The sequence below is a fragment of the Sorex araneus genome, chromosome 6 (assembly GCF_027595985.1).
Source record: "Sorex araneus isolate mSorAra2 chromosome 6, mSorAra2.pri, whole genome shotgun sequence".
Classification (NCBI taxonomy): Eukaryota; Metazoa; Chordata; class Mammalia; order Eulipotyphla; family Soricidae; genus Sorex; species Sorex araneus.
In genome coordinates this window covers 135,288,530-135,301,402 of record NC_073307.1, presented here as the reverse complement: position 1 = coordinate 135,301,402, position 12,873 = coordinate 135,288,530, and the positions used below count along the sequence as shown (strand labels likewise).

The following is a 12,873-nucleotide window of genomic DNA, read 5'->3' as shown; positions in this document are numbered from 1 at the left end:
TGAGTTTGGGGCCATAAGCAGCAGTGCTCAGGAGTTACTCCTGGTTCTGCACTCAGCAATCACTCCATGTGTGCTCAGGAGACCATGTAGAATGCCAGGGATTGAACCCAGGTTGCAAAGCAAACTCTTTAGCCACAGCTCCAGCCAAAGTTCCAGCTCTTTAGTGTCCTAGGTGGCCTGGCAACCAGTCCTCATTCTAAAGTCTCTCCAAGTCACCGGATTAACATAATAAAGCACACCAAAATGCTCTTAATTCTTAGAAAATTCTAAGGTTTTTTTTTTTTCTCTCGCCAGGAACCAAACAGGGACAAAGATCAAATGTAAACATTTCTTACTATAAATCACAGCATTATAATATGTGACAAAACTCACATGACCTGAGATGTCTCAGGGACTTAAATGGGAAAGAATAAAAAAAAAGTATATTCTACCTTAGGAAATCTGTAGCCACTGCTGGAACTGCTAATGTTCCCTGTGCATTTTCTATAACCCTTACCTGCATCAACGTGCTACATGCTCACAGCCCTCAAAGCAGGAGCCATAGGTATGCCTGTTTTGTAGGTGGGGAAAATCAAGGACTGATGGGCAAAATAGGTGGGGACTGGGATGCAGAGTCGCTCCAGAGGCCACAAGCATCACCGAGACTTGGTACTGCCCATATATGCTAGGAGCAACAGCTGAGCCAGCCAGTGGATTAAAAATCACTTTCCAAAAGGAGTCCGCCTGAGAGTAAACACTTAAGAATGGCTTGCTCTCCTGGGAAGCTTTTGCACTTTTTGTAACGGGGTGGGCCATTGTGGGCCTTTCCCTGCTCAGCGGTGCTGGCACTGTCAGGCAGGGAGGAAAAGGCAAACAGATACTCTCAGTAATGAAGCATGCACTCCACATTGCCAACCAACACCTGCTTTTTTCTCCTTTCAGCTCTTGAAAAAGCTGGAGAGACTCATAAAAATCCTCATTGTCAAAACCAAAAGCAAAAAAACCACTCTTTCTTGGTTTTGTTTTGTGCCACATTCGGGAGCTTCTTCCAGCTCTGTTCTGGGGGCTGGGGGCGGCGGGGGGGGGAGCTGTTGTTTCCAGCAGCACTTGGCAAGTCAAATGGTATTGGGGATCAAACCTGGGCCTCTGCAAAGCATAAGCCCTGACCATTGGGCCATTTGTCTGGCCCTTGTCACTCTCATCTGCCTCCACAACACAAGCTCTCCCTGCAGCCAGGACTTCGCACACCCACGGAGGACAGAGATCATTGGTTCCTCAGCCTCCTGATCTGTCCATTTACAGAGGACCCAGCAACAAGATAGGGGCTGACATTGGAGAGGTGTGACATGACCCATTAAGTTTCCGTGATCTCAGGTTCCGCGATCTCAGAATGTACCAGGTCAGAGTCTTAGCCTGTCACTGCTCCTCTCCCTGAGTCTCAGTCAGGAGATATGAGGGGCTAAGTCTCCCTGAGCTCCAGGGGGTGCGTGTCCAAGTCAATCAGTGTATACTGCTTTCCCACTTTGCTGTTAACAGAGTTTGACACAGGGACGGGAACTTGGCCTAGCGTGGTGGCCTTAGTGGGACGCCTAGAAATGTCTCCTGCTTAGAAAAAAGACAGTTTCTCTGGCATTTGTGATTAATGCAGCATGCAGAGGTGACAGCTGAGACCTCAGCAGTCATTTCCCATAGGGAGAGATCCCCTGTGGAATGAGGCAAGGAAGAAGAGGGGAACAGCCCTTGCACCATGTGGAGGAATGAGGGAGCCCCAACCCCACCAGACCCCAAATTCCTGTGCCCCTCAAAGACCACTGGGGTTGGTATAAGTTTTTTATGCTTTTGGCCAAAGCATCCAAACTGACTACCTTGATTTAGATGGGCCTCAAGTAGTTGCACCCATTTATGTCTTGTTTTAACAAACCTGCCAAACCAAATGCTTATAGGGCATAAACTGAGAAACTGCCCCCCCTTTACTCTCCGGCTCTTGGCCCAGGTTCTTCTCTGTTGGTGGACATCTGCTCAACAAAGACACCATATCTGCTCCATGCAAGCTCCTATTCTAAGTGCTGAGGGCTCCAGGATGAATAAAAACATGATTTTGTTTTTGAAGTGTCAGACAGGAAAGTCACACGGGGTAAACCTACCAATGGAAGACAGGGGGGAAGGAGTTTGACTGGGGTGAGTGGGGGGTGCGATAAAGAACACAAAGTTCAAGCACTGAACTCACCATCATAAATATGCAACTGAGGAAAAGACTGAGGGGAAGCAGCTGGACAGTTTCCCCTGAATTCTATAAACACTGTCAGGAGCCAGGTTAGTCTCCAGGGTCCCTTGTCACAAGGGGGAAATATTACTGGCAGCTTGTGGGTGTGGTTCCAGGGCTAGTGCAAACAGCCTGCAATGCCCAAAGGCAGTCTCCACTCACAAGGATTCTTTGGCTTCAGACATCAATAGCTCCGAGGCTGCCTGCCTGCAGCAGGTGTGAGGGAATGTTCTGGGCAGAGGGAGGCACTGTGCCCAGCCCCAGAGGTGTGAGAACACATCACTGGTGTGGGAAGGGTGTGCGGGCTCAGAACCTTGGGCTGGAGGAGGAGGCTCAGAACCTTGGGCTGGCGGTCATTTGCAAGGGTACTTCCCGGATAGCCAGAGCACAGGAATCTTGAGAAACACGCTTCGAGTCTGAATCTCAGCCCCAAAGCTGTGGTGATGATGGAAGGATTTTAAACAAGGCTGTGTGTTCTGGGAGAATTCCTCGGGGAGATGCTGGGAGGCCGCAGCACGAGTGACTAATGGGGACAAACTGGGTAGCAGATGTGGGCCAGACAGGAACAGACCTTCGCTCCTGAGGGTTCCCTCCGCCCACCAGGGTCACGTCCATGGCCTGGTGCATCTGTCTCTACCTGACTCCTCCATGCATCTATAAAAGCATCGTTGAGGCGGGGGGAGGGAGCACCCACATTAACCCATTTCCTGCTTCTCCACTGAACATCACACAGGGAGTGAAGAACTGCGTGTAGGACTTAGGTGCCAGCACTAACAGAAAAGGTTAGTGAGACTTTAGGCAATCCCTTACACCAGCCACTGATTACAGCAATAGATGGTCTGGATCTGCATCATTAGATAGAGTAACATGCATAAATACATACAGGGCCTAGAATAGCAGTTAGGGCGCATGTCTACCACGGGCCCGACCTGGGTTCAATTCCCAGCAACAAATGGTCCCCCCAAGCACTATCAGGTTTTCCTGGCACCACAGGACCCGAGCAGCACCACATCCTTGAATCCTCACAGTGAATCGACAGCCCTGATGGACAAGACTCCTTGCTGGGTCCCCCCGCAAGAAGTATACCTATATAATCTTCATGGTACAACATGAGCACAATACACGGCCAAGTGATTGGGAAGCAATATTTAAATGATTGTTTCCCTCATCTCTCCGAACCTGCAGTTTTGAATTTGCACAAGTTTATCGCACATAGCATACAAATGGCTCCTCTGCACCCAATCAATGCTTGCTAGGGGAAATAAAACGAACCAAAACACCCCCAGGGGTGTTCTCAGGCACCTGCAAGCCTGAGGTTGGGTGAGCCCAAGGGGCACAGAGGGCTGGGAGGACTTGTGCGGTGTGGACACTATGCTGTGCTTCCCAGGACTCCGGGGCTGAGTCCCCAGTGCAGGGCATGCTGCCAGCTGCCATTGAGAATTGTCCTTGCTCTCCCCAGCTATTGGCAGGAACCAGAAAGGCAAATCTCTGGTGGGGAATTGTCCTGGGCCAAAGAGAGCCACTGCAGCAAGGCCTTCCAGTGATTAGCCAGCATGGGAGGACAAGGCCCGGGGCTGGCACAGTGGTTAGAATGTGCCCCTGTATGCAACTTGCACACACCTGATCCCCATTCAGGCACTGGCACCAGGTGGCCCTCAAATCCCCCCAGGTTTGGCTTTGGGCATCCCTCTCCCAAGCACTGCCAGATGTATCCTTGGTGGGACCTAGAACAACATGGCCCAACAGCATAGCATTGCATCCTCAGGCCCTGGCATTGGACCATCAAGTCCAGTTGACCGAGTATTTTCGGAAGTGACCCTAGTGGTCCACAGATCACAGCTACCCCCAAAATATACTAGAAAGAGCTGGAGAGGTAGTACAGAGGCTAAGGCATGTAATCAACTCTGCTCAATCCCTGGCACCAAATTGTCCCCTGGTACCATATGGTCCTCTACTTTTGAGCATTGCTGCATATAGCCTTAGAGGCCCATCAAACACTGCAAGGGCAGCCTGGGTAACCCTCAGTGCTGAAAGGTCCAAGCAAAAGCTTGCTATTAGGCCCCTTCATTGAGTAGCTGGCCAAGTAGGCTGAGGATCACCGGAGGGACCCCCCAGGCATCCTGAGCATCACTTGGGAAACTCCCTCTCACACATGCTCTCCAAAAAAATCCCTGAGGACAAAAGCCCAAGTGTGAGCTAAGTGCAGATGGCTCTGCAGCACCAGGCTGCAGTTTCCCATGGGCTCAGTGGAGACCTTGTGGAATAGGGACCCTGGCCCACTTCTGAACTCTGCCCCATCTCCTTTCCCTCCCTTCCCCCTCAGACTATCTTCGAAAAAGGCATGAGAGGGATGATGGCCTGTGAGAAACGGCCTTTGAGGTCTGGAGGCTGAGAGGTCTCAGAGCCAAGAGGACCAGATGGGCAGGCGGAGCCAACGGCAGGAGGAAGCAGGGCTGGGAGCTCAGGGCACCAGAAGGAACAGACAGACGGTTTGTGCGTGCGCATAGCAGAGGGGGTGCTGTTTGTCTCCTGCCTGGTGGGAACCTGCCTGCCTGGGAGGGAAGCCCTGGGCCCACTGGGGTGCCTGGCTCTACATGAGGTCACTAGGCCGGCCTCCTCCCAAACTTGCCAACAGGAAATCACCTCCTGGCCTCCACCTGACGAGTGGCTTTGCCTCAATGGGGTTAATATGTTGATTTCTAGGCATCGACCAGCCTGGGGAGATCTGAATGACACTGAAGTATGCCTTTCTCACACCTCCATCTCTGGGCCTTGGGCTCGCCCAGAGAACCCGATAGTCTGGGATTCATTATTTCCCAATGAGAGTCTGTGTGTGTGTGTGTGTGTGTGTGTGTGTGTGTGTGTGGTGCTGGGGTGGAACTCAAGACTCCCGTGTTCGAGGCACATGCTTTACCACTGAGCCCCACTCATAGTCCCATCTCTCCAAGCTTAGAGTCTGGAAGGACAAAAAGCTTAAAGGACCGACACCTGGGGATGTGACTTCGTGGTAACACATGAGCAAGGCCCTGGGTTGAATCCCCGGCACTGGAAGAAAAATGTCTTTATTTCAATATAGTGGTCTAGAAGCCAAATCACAGATTAAGCCATGGTCATTAGTGGCTTCCAGTATGAAAGAGCAGAAGAAGTTGGAGAAAAGAATAAAAGGCTAAGACAGGAGATACCAATAGGGCAGTCTTAGGTGGGGTCAAACCAATAGCATCTAGTCTGGGGACAATAACTGGGTTGTTCCTGAAGTGAGGGCAGATGATAAAATCCAACCCTGGCTTCCTGGATGCAGCCCAGAGCTGGGTGTATCCTGAACTGGGAGCACCATGTAGTGCCAGGACTACATGGTGGGTCATCATAGGTCTTGCCTTGGTCTTTTACTGTCACGTTGAAGCGGTAAGGAAGGGGTGAAGAGAGGTGGGCAAGACAGACTCCTGTTAGGAATGGGATTTACAGCTACCTAGAAGGCCTAGAGTATATGCTTCTTCGGCTGTGCATTCAGCCTTTGCTGTGGGATTACTTAATGCAAATATTATAGGCCGTTCATTGATACTAGCCAAGGCTTTGATCACTCCAGGAGCGAAAAGGGGGTCAGCTCCTGCTACTCCAATTATAGCTGAAGGCTTAAGTGTATTTACTGCCTCTTCAGAAGATTCAGGTATGTTTGGGGGTGGTGAGTGTGCAAATGCTTCCTGGTGACCCTCTATTTTAGCCTTCCGTCCCTTATATAATAAACTAAACTTATCAACCATCCAAATTTTCTTCTGTGCATCTTCTTTTGAGAGGTCATTTTCCTTCCACGGCAGAGCCTGGCAAGCTACCTGTGGTGTATTCGATATGCCAAAACCAGTAACAAGTCTCACAATGGAGACGTTACTGGTGCCCGCTTGAGCAAATGGATGAACAATGGGATGACAGTGCTACAGGGCTAGAAGGCCTAGAGATGCTCTAAGAAGGCAGGGGCTTTCCAGATCTACTTTTTCCCCTGCAAAGAGGACACCCTAAAACAGAAGCCAATTCCTTGGCTTCTTTCTGATAACCGGCCCTCATCTGAGAGGAAGCGAGCTGGCTGCAGTGTCAGCCGGAGAGGTCTGCAGGATGTTCAGCCCAGGACACACACCCAGGCCTCCCTCGCGCAGCTGGGATGCTTCTGAGTGAGTGAAGCTCCTCTTTCCTCTGTGAGTTCCCCAGTGGTTTCCCAAATATTGCCCTGCCTGCTAATCCCATCCTCTCACTCTTCCTTGGTGCCTGAGGTGGGGCACCGGGTAACCTCTTTGCAGCCTGCATCTCTATGGTAATGGGGCCGTGTCGCTGACACACACTCTGTGTCTGAGATGGGGGCCTGCTGGTCGGGTGCTCTGGTGGGCAGTGTGTGGATTCGCCCACAGAGGTCAGCTATACAAGCACGTGGGTTTCACAAACATTTCTGAGCCGTTGGAACTAGAGTAGATAATTGTGATGGTTATCCCGGAGCCTTCAACATCACCTTTTCCCAAAATGAACAGGAGAATCAATTCTCCTTTTACAAGCCCAAGGGGGTGTTAGAATTTCAAACTCAAGGGAGACCTGTTAGGACTTGTGCCTGACAGCTGCCACAGATGCTCTCTGAGTACCTCCAGGGTATGGATACCTGGACAAGGTGCTGGAGAGAAACTGAAGGAAATTATCTTGCAAAGAACTCTACTTCTGGAGGTCAGCACTTATTTTCAACAAGGTAACAATCACTGTATCACTGTATCACTGTCATCCTATTGTTCATTGATTTACTCAAGCAGCATTTACTCGATTGGGCACCAGTAATGTCTCTATTCACCCCAGCCCTGAGATTTTAGCAGCCTCTCCTTACTCGTTTTTCCCAACGACTGGAGGCTCTTTCAGAGTCAGGGGAATGAGACCTGTTATTGTTACTGTATTTGGCATATCGAAGATGCCACGGGGAGCTTGCCAGGCTTTTCCGTGTGGGCGGGATACTCTCGGTAGCTTGCCGGGCTCTCCAAGAGGCATATATATAGCACTGTATCACTATTGTCCTGTTGCTCATTGATTTGCTCAAGCAGGCACCAGTAACATCTCCATTGTGAGACTTGTTGTTACTGTTTTTGGCATATCCACTATGCCACAGGTAGCTTGCCAGGCTCTGCTGTGAGGGCAGGATACTCTTGGTAGTTTGCCAGGTTCTCTGAGAGGAACGGAGGAATCGAACCCGGGTTGGCCACATGTAAGGCCACAGTCCTACTCTCTGTGCTATCACTCCAGTCTGGCATACATATATGGTAATAATAATAATAATAAAATCAATTTCAGAGTCTCTCTCATAGCCAAGGCATAGAGCTGACCTTATTCTTGTCAAAGAATTTTAAACTTGAAGCTTTAAAGATCAAAGTTGAAGAGGTGGATATTTATTTCTGGGGTTATTGCTTGATCCTTGGAAGCAAAAACTGATTCATCATCCCGAAATGGTTTTAATCATTTGGCTTGGAGGAAAGAAAATGCTGGATCTTCATTTTGCCAGGGAATCACATTGTGGGAATTTTCCCTTTCTCTTTCTCATCGCTACATTATTTTCTCTACAATTCTCATTTGAAGATAGCATTTTTTTTAAATGTAGGAGTATTACTATTTATTCAACCATTGATTAAGCTGATTGAATTGGGCATGCACTCCACATTACTTAAAATTTTTTTAATTGGATATCCGTGAGATAGACCATTACAAAGCTGTTCATAATTGAGTTTCAGTCACACAATAATCCAGCACCCATCCTTCCACCAGTGTACATTTCCCACCACCAATGTCCCCCGTTTCCCCACCACCATGTCTCACCTCCCCCTACCCCCCACTCCCAGCCTCCCTCTATGGGAGGCACTTTCCTTCTTGCTCGAAGATAACATTTTAAAAATGCTTTTAAATTGAGGTGTTTTTCTTTTAAATATTAGGCTGCCATCTTTCCTATCTGCTTTACGCTCTGGGAGGAATTAATTTCAATGCCTGAGTTAGCTTAATGATATGGTCTGGCTCTTTCGGGGTGATCAGTTTTGGACATCTTTCTTACATCTTGTATTCTTCTAAAGAGGGTGCCTCCTTCTGGAAAATTACTACCCCTGTGAGCCATGGTTACTGTTAGGCATGTGTTATATCATTTAGCTGTTAAGCCTATCGAGAAATATTACTGCAAAACACAGAGATTCTCAGATCTTTCGGAGTTAAAGGTCTCTGTTCAGCAGGTCCTACTACCTCTTGCTCTATACACAAATTTTGAAACAGTTCAAAAAAACTGCCATGGGTCCTGAGACTGACATTTGTTTGTGGCGCATGTATTTCTTTATTTATCTTTTTCTTTTTAAAAAATTACATTTTTTCCTTTAGGACCTTAATGCAGTGAATGTCTGAAATGTTGATAAATCAATCTGCCAGTGTTCTTGCTTCTCCCAACCCAAAGATTGGGTACCCCTGCAGCTCCTTAACCTGGCAGAAGATGGGTTTTCTTTTTTTTTTGGCCTGGCTTCAAGATCCCCAAACCCAGGAGGAAGAATCACATGTTTCCAAGCAAATCAACCTGATCTCTGTTGGGCTCTGGGTTTCTTCTGCCAGGAGTGCTCCAGCATTTTTGGAAAGACTTCAGAAAACGAGTGAACTGTTTATGATGATAACTCTCTTATTATTTTACCTGCTGGTCTTGTAAAATGTATCCGTGCAAGAATTCTTTTTTTTTTTTTTGGCTTTCCGGATTACACCCAGCAGTTCTCGGGGGTTAATCCTGGAACTGCACTCAGGAATCACTCCTGGCGGTGCTCCAGGGAAGCATATGAGATGCTGCGGATCGAACCTCGGTTAGCTGCATGCAAGGTAAAAGCCCTACCTGCTGTACTATCACTCTCCCCCTCCCCTTTTGTTTTGATTTTTTTGGGTCACACCTGGCAATAATCAGGGATTAATCCTGGCTCTGAACTCAGGAATTACTCTGGCATGGGGACCATATTGGATGCCGGGGATCGAACCTGAGTCAGCTACATGCAAGGCAAAGACCTTACCCACTGTACTATCTCTGGCCTCTTGTATTAAGAATTTTTTTTTTAATTTATTTTTTAAAAATTGATCACCATGAGCTACAGTTACAAAACTTTCATGTTTGAGTTTCAGTCATACAATGATTGAACAGCCATCCTTCTACCAGTGTACATTTACCACTTCCAATGTCCCCAGTATCCCTTCCGCCTGTTCCACCCCTCCCCCTGCCTCCATGGCAAACAAATTCCCTCTTACTCTCTCTCTCTCTCTACTTATGGGCATTATGGTTTTAAATACAGATGGTGAAAGGCCATCATGTCTGGTCCTTTATCTATTTTCAGTCGTGCAAGAATTCTTATGAGACCTGCCTTCTAGCCTGTTCTAGAGATACTAAGTATAAGATGAAAATTGTAGTATGTGGAGAGAGATGTAGTATGGTGGTGACCATGGAAGCCACACTGCCTTGAGTATGGCTAGAATATGGCCAGAGGACAGCCTCTAACATGTAGTCAGACACATGTTTACCTAAGTGTTCTGTGCCTCAGGTTGCTCATCTATGTAATGGGCATAATGAGAGTATCCATCAGACTGTGCATGTTCAATTTCAAAACACATACAAACAAGACTGGAATAGTAACTGCTCTGTAGTGCATACAGAACCTGGTTCTACAGTCATGAGAGCTACTTTCCATAGGACTAGAATAAGAACATAAAAGTCAGTTTTATTATTATAGTCAACTGGCTAAATTATTTTCTTTTCTTGTTTTGTTTTTGCTTTTTTTGTGTGTGTGCCACAGGGCTTACTCCTGGTTCTGAGCTCAGGGATCACTCCTGGTAGTGTTCAGGGGACCATATGGGGTGCCAGGGATCAAATGTAGTTCAGCCATGTGCAAGGCAATTGTCCTACCTACTTTACTATTGTTTTAGCCCCTGGAGAAATTTTTCAAACAGTTTCCTGGATGATCATTTACTTCTAAGTATAATTTGCTTTGTTTTTACTTTGGGGAGTGAAGGGGACACACCTGGCTGTGCTCAGGTCTCAGTCCTGGGTCTGCACTCAAGGATCACTGCTGGCAGGATTTGGAGAACCATATGGGATGTACCAGGGATTGAACCTAGGTAGGCCCTGTGTAAGGCAAGCACCCTACACACTGTACTATCTCTCCAGTTTTGAATTTGCTTATTTTTTAATTAAAATTTTTTAATAGAATTTATGAGATAGTTACAGGCTTTTATGATTGAGTTTCAGTCAATACAAACACCCATCCCTCCACCAGTTCACATTTTCCACTACCAATGTCCCCAGTGTCCCTCTCGCCAACCCCACCCCATCCATCCCCTTGCCTTTGTGGCAGGCACCTTCCCTCTTACTCTCTCTTTACTTTGGGCATCATGGTTTGCAAAAATTTGCTTATATATTTTAAGATAGCATGTAATTCTCTCTCTGTCTCCCTCTCTCTCTCACCTAATAGAACATCTAGTAGAATAAAGTGTGGCTCTCCTAAAGTATGTTGTCACTGAGTCTTTGTACATATTAGTTAGAGGTGAGCAATCTTCTATTATAATTGTGCAGGATACAGGGGATAGATAATTCAGTAGAAAAAGCAGCTGCCTTGCAATCATTACACCACGAGTTTGATCCCCAACACTACCTGCATGTGTTGAAGACACTCCTGGCACCTTTATATCTGGAGCTCCTGGGGCCCCAACAGAGCACTGGAATCCCCATGACACAGTCAGATGTGTGTGAATACCTCAGCTCTCTCTCACCCCGCCTCCCCAGGAAGCAGAGCAACTGAAAAGGGTTTGTGAGCACTGAAGTCGGGAATTCAGCCCCAATGTGCTTGCATGGGAGCACCACAGCGACTCCCAGTGAGTACTACAAGCAGAAGTGCTCGATGTGGGCAAGTACCACAACTCGAAGGGTTGGATCCCAGGAAGCATGTGTGTGAGCACCATGACCATACATTGCAAGCCCCAGTTATCTGTTAACAGCCATAGAAGGGAAGAGGAAAGGGCTTTCTTTCCAATTAAAAAAATATCTGTGGGGCTGGAGCGATAGCACAGTAGGTAGGGCATTTGCCTTGCATTCAGCTGACCCGGGTTCAATTCACAGCGTCCCAATATGGTCCCCTGAGCATCGCCAGGAGTAATTCCTGAGTGTAGAGCCAGGAGTAACCCCTATGCACCGCTGGGTACAATCCCAAAAGAAAACAAAAACAAAAATAAAAAACCTCTATTGTTTTAGGTAATTACTAACATAACATTCTGAGAGTATTAAGTAAATACTGTAAATCAACTCACAGCATTAAAAATAAATCTGCAAAGTTCTTTTTTAGGACTGATAGGGAAACTTCTGGTCTGTTTCCGCAAACTGTAAAAAACAGCTGTGCTAGAAGCCCACAAGATACCTATTAATAATAATCTTAAAAAAAAACTCAGAGTCATATCAAGTTTCCCAAATTCCAAGCATTCAGGAAAAATGTCCACTGGTGGTAGGGAAAGCAACTGGAAATCTCAAATATCTGATTTTTAACTGATTGATTACCCAATTGCTGACAGTTTGATAAGAGAATGATTTTTTTGGGGGGTGTCACATCCGGTGATTCGCAGGTGTTACTCCTGGCTTTGCACTCAGGAATCACTCCTGGCGGTACTCAGGGGACCATATGGGATGCTCAGAATCGAATCCAGGTCGGCCACGTGCAAGGCAAACACCCTACCCACTGTGCTATTGCTCCAGCCCCAAGAGAAAGATTTTTTTTATGAGGAAGAAAATTAACAGAATCATTTAACCTGGCAGAAAAATAAAAAGATTTTCTTACAGTATCTGGAATTTTACAAAACAAAACCACCAAACTGTTTTATATAAAAAGGGTAGTGTCCCTTCAGGAGGGAGTGCATTTTTCAAGCCTTCCAGTTAGCATGGTCTAGCTAGGCCATAATTTTCTTTTTTTTTTCTTTTTGGGTCACACCCAGCGATGCTCAGGGGTTACTCCTGGCTTTGCACTCAGGAATTACTCCTGGCGGTGCTTGGGGACCATATGGGATGCCGGGGATCGAACCCGGGTCGGCCGCGTGCAAGGCAAACGCCCTACCCGCTGTGCTATCGCTCCGGCCCCTAGGTCATAATTTTCAAATGACAACTTCTCAAATGATAACCAAGAGTTATCTAGACCTGTCACAGCAATAACTTTTATTACAAAGTTATTTTCACTTGTAATTAAAAAAAAATTCAAGGGGAATGGGAAAGAAGCCTTTTTCACAAAACCTAAACATCTATGCATGTCCGTTTGAAATTCTGGCAGAGTGAAACATTCCTGCACATCTCATCCCAGCAGTGTTCCCGGGGGCTCACCAGTACAAATACCTGTGGCAGGATACAAACAACTTTGAAGGAGGCACCAAGTTTGTAACTCATGGGCCAGGATGTCTGGTGGGATTAGAAGTATCTCTTGCAGTTGGGTTTACATCACGGAGCACATACATGTGCTCCAGCGTCTGAAATCAGCCAGTAACTCTGTTGGACTCCTCATTGTTTCCATGGCATATTGAGGAGTTATGAAATCAGGAACAAATCCAACTCCTTAACAATGCTAAGGATTAAAAGAAGCTTT

At 47.0% G+C, this 12,873-nt stretch overlaps 1 protein-coding gene across 3 annotated transcripts in view; it reads right to left on the bottom strand.

Annotated features, from left to right (window-relative positions):
• KIAA1549L (KIAA1549 like) overlaps positions 1 to 12,873 on the bottom strand; it is a 304,514-nt gene that overhangs the window by 29,888 nt on the left and 261,753 nt on the right. The gene's annotated exons all lie outside the window — the stretch shown is intronic.